Raw genomic sequence first — 4,345 nt, forward strand, 5'->3', positions numbered from 1 at the left:
GTGCTTTCCCTGCATGATCGAAGGAACAAAACCACGAGTCTTGGGCTGCTTGGGCTTGTATTTCTCGTGTGTGGTGAGCGAAGCAGTAACATATCGAAATGACAGGACGTGGAAAAGGAGGCAAGGGTCTTGGCAAAGGAGGTGCCAAGCGCCACCGTAAAGTTCTTCGTGACAACATCCAGGGTATCACCAAACCCGCTATTAGGCGTCTTGCTCGCCGTGGTGGTGTGAAGCGTATCTCTGGTCTCATTTATGAAGAGACCCGAGGAGTATTGAAAGTATTCCTGGAGAACGTAATCAGAGATGCTGTTACATACACAGAACACGCCAAGAGGAAGACAGTGACAGCTATGGATGTTGTGTATGCCTTGAAGAGGCAAGGAAGAACCCTGTACGGTTTCGGAGGTTAAGTTGGGGTTCCTCCTATTTTGGATATAAAATTGGCATAAACGGCTCTTTTCAGAGCCAACAAATTTATATAAAGGGAAAGATTTACTTTGTGCGATTTTCTGTTAGATTATAAGAATTCGTGTAACTACATTAAAGCCTTTTGATGCACACAAAATTACAGACGTAGAGAGATTAATTTGAGAAAATCATACGTTTTTTTTTACATTATGTACGTTCATGTATACGTATTCATATGTAGCAGTATTAATGCTGGAGAAGGGGTTCTGGTTGGAAATTGGCGATTTGTTGGAAGTAGCGAGCATGAGAGATGCGAAACGCAAGTCGGAATTTCTGTTCTGACAGTAGGATGTACGTATAGAGGCTTATACAACTTCTATACTGTGCTGTGAGGGCGAATAATGCGTTAGAAACCTGAATCTTGTCCTTTATCTTGTTTACGTGGTCTTGGGTTCGATTTTTTTCTTTTGCGGTAGTGTCTATTGTGATTTACATGTAAATTAATGACACTTCGTAGCGGGTTAGTAAAATAAAGAGTAATACAAATATGAGATGTAGGTTAATGCATTGTATACTTCACATTATTTACTAAAGAAAGGCAGTAGTTACAAGAAACCTAGGCTCGCTCGTTGGGCACAGTAGCAAATGAGTTCTGAGATCAGAGAATAAGAGTAGTTGCGTATTACAAACCATATACATATAACACATATCACACAAATATGAATATCGACCTTGCAAAGAATAAATCGTACTTAAGTGTGCATTTAATGTCATTACTATGTTGCAAAAGAAATTTAGGAAAGTTTTTTGATCCGCTCTGTTCATGATGTCATTGGGGCATAGTAATGAACAATAATAAATGTCGAGAACATATTGAACAGAGTAATTTCAGCCAAGCCAACGCAAGAAGAAACATGAGTGCTTTAAGAATGTTGGAAATTCCTTTGTCTAGCATGAAGTACATGAGAATATGTGGTATGAGGTTTTCTTCCATTGCTGAGAATCTGGGCTCGACTGTCCTGTCCTCTGGGTAATATGAGCCCGATGTACGCAAATATCAAAAAAATGTAGCTAGCGACAATACAAAAGGTAATGATCTTATAATTAATAATGTAGTGGGAACTAAGCACATCGCTGTTTGGAGTATTCTAAAGATAGTGTGACTTCCTATGGGCTTCAATTACGATCGACGACTACACATACTAATTAATCGAATAGCAGCGAGAATTTCGAATGACACTAAGCAACTATCTCAGACACTTTTGATGAGTCTGTATATCGAAAACAATTCATTTCAATCGTAAATCTCCTCTATAAAGGGGTTTGTGGCCCTCATAAGGGCCGATTTGTATGAGATATAGGTCTTACATTTATGCCTTCTTCTCAGTTTTCTTGGGCAGAAGTACAGCTTGAATGTTGGGCAAAACACCACCCTGAGCGATTGTAACTCCAGACAACAACTTGTTTAATTCCTCGTCGTTACGGATAGCTAACTGCAGATGACGTGGAATAATCCTAGTCTTCTTGTTGTCACGAGCAGCGTTGCCTGCCAACTCAAGAACTTCAGCTGCCAGGTATTCCATGACTGCAGCCAAATACACGGGAGCGCCAGCACCAACTCGTTCGGCATAGTTACCCTTTCGCAAAAGACGATGGATTCTGCCTACTGGGAATTGAAGGCCAGCCCTGCTGGAGCGGGACTTGCTCTTTCCCTTGACTTTTCCACCTTTGCCGCGACCAGACATTGTTCAATATTCTTTCGTAATAAGATGAGAGGAAAAATTGCGGCCTCCCATGAATCAAGTCAGTTTTGTTACTACTTCAAGCGTGCACCCGAGTGCATCAAATGAAAAGCAAGGCAGTTGGCGCGAATTGAAACACGTACTGTAATTTAAATGAAGTCGATAAATCGGCGGACACATCTAATTTTGCTGAACGAGTGAGTCATCATGCCACCAAAAACTAGCGGAAAGGCTGCAAAGAAGGCTGGTAAAGCCCAAAAGAATATCTCCAAGGGAGATAAGAAGAAGAAGAGGAGGAGGAAGGAGAGCTATGCCATTTACATCTACAAAGTTTTGAAGCAAGTGCATCCTGACACTGGCATATCTAGCAAAGCTATGAGTATCATGAACAGCTTTGTTAATGACATCTTCGAGCGTATTGCTGCTGAAGCTTCTCGTTTGGCCCATTACAATAAGCGGTCAACTATCACCAGCCGGGAAATCCAAACAGCTGTGCGCCTTCTTTTGCCTGGTGAACTTGCCAAGCACGCTGTAAGTGAGGGTACGAAGGCTGTTACCAAGTACACAAGCTCTAAGTAAAAATCTTCTTCAAGATTTTTCATTTCAAACGGTCCTTGTCAGGACCAACACATTATTCGAAAGAGTTAAATCACGAAATTTGCTTCATTCTGTTATGTAGAAACACCTTGAAATCCAATTTCTATATGCTGTTAGTAAAAAAGTAAAGCACATAGCGGAGATGTGTCGTGCTTGTATACGAAAGGCATTTACTCGCCGGAGATCTACACTTAGTCATAATAATTTACTTTTAAAAAGTGGTAATACATTCCGTGTTAAGTATAGTAGTAGGTGCACACGGATCGGAAATCAGGTTATTTTAATGTGCCGTGCAAATAAACAGGCTGTTAGTGTAAGAAATAGTGGGTATAACGCTTAGAATATCGATTAATCGCTATGAAATAATGTTGATAAATTATCTCTTGAAAGTACTATAAAATTAATGTTTCTAGTATTTTCGTACTTGAAGGATAATGAAATTTGAAAAAGAGATGCCAACAGCACCTGGTGTTCCCAGGCGGTCACCCATCCAAGTACTGACCAGGCCCGATGCTGCTTGACTTCGGTGATCGGACGAGAACCGGTATATTCAGCATGGTATGGCCGTTGGCAACTACCTTTTCTTCAATGTCCTGTTAAGGAAGTATGTTTTAAGTAAGAATTGACATTATTAACTATAAAGGCAAGCATATTAACGTCGTTAACATTACTTGGAATATACTAATATTCGAATAAATATTTGAATGTTCGAATGATGAGTGATTCGGATGTTCATAGTGCCACTATGTCCTATCGAGTTTACTATCACGAACCACGTATGAAATTGTATATAAATAAATAAAAATAAATCCTTTATTAAGTATTGATTACAGGAAAAAGGCAAACTTACATTCTTTAATGTACACAATGAAATGTATGAAAGATATTTTTAAGATATGTTTCACTTACCCTTTATAACGCAAGGTAGTTTTCAGTGTAGCATCCTCTTCAGCTGCGAGATAACGTAAGGCAGATGATCATTCAGTCGTGAAGCACTAAAATGTAATATACATTTTAACTATTATCGATAAGAATTATTTACTGCAGGGATGCAAATAAAGTGAGGCAAATTAGTAAATAAAAACCGATACTGTAACTGATAATGTAATTACGTATCTGTATTAGTTGTATATACAGTAATCGCACGATTATCCGCGGAGTTGGATGTTGGCATAATCGCGCATAATCAGCAGTATGAGCAGAAAAGGGAAATGAAATGAAATCTTTAGATTTACGTCGCATACTTATACCGGTTACGCTAAAGGAGACGGTGATGATGAGTACTGAATGAAGAAAGTGGGAGGAAACGGGAGAAACCCGAGAAAACCCATGAGCACGGTCTTTATGCACGACAAAGTTCACACGGCACGAGCTGGGATTGAACCAGGGACCCCAAGCACCGGAGGCCAAAAAAGGGACAAAAAGTCTTTCGTGCAACTTTCGTTTTCGGTAAAAAGTTTACACATAATTTAGAAAGAGTAGTTTTCTGGTCTTTTTATTTCACAAGTTGGTTCATGTCTATATTTTTTACATGCATAAAAAATTTTTCAACTCCCTTGCTTAGTTCCTGTTAAAGACCTCTACCTCTGATTGTATTT

At 39.4% G+C, this 4,345-nt stretch overlaps 1 non-coding gene across 1 annotated transcript; it reads right to left on the minus strand.

Annotated features, from left to right (window-relative positions):
- Positions 1-3,200: 3,200 nt before the first annotated feature.
- Positions 3,201-3,319, minus strand: LOC145677998 (5S ribosomal RNA). The gene has a single exon (XR_014130152.1). It is a non-coding gene; the product is annotated as a 5S ribosomal RNA (ribosomal RNA).
- Positions 3,320-4,345: the final 1,026 nt, after the last annotated feature.

The sequence above is a fragment of the Thermobia domestica genome, unplaced genomic scaffold (genome assembly GCF_964235325.1).
Source record: "Thermobia domestica unplaced genomic scaffold, izTheDome1.hap1.1 HAP1_SCAFFOLD_1691, whole genome shotgun sequence".
NCBI lineage: Eukaryota > Metazoa > Arthropoda > Insecta > Zygentoma > Lepismatidae > Thermobia > Thermobia domestica.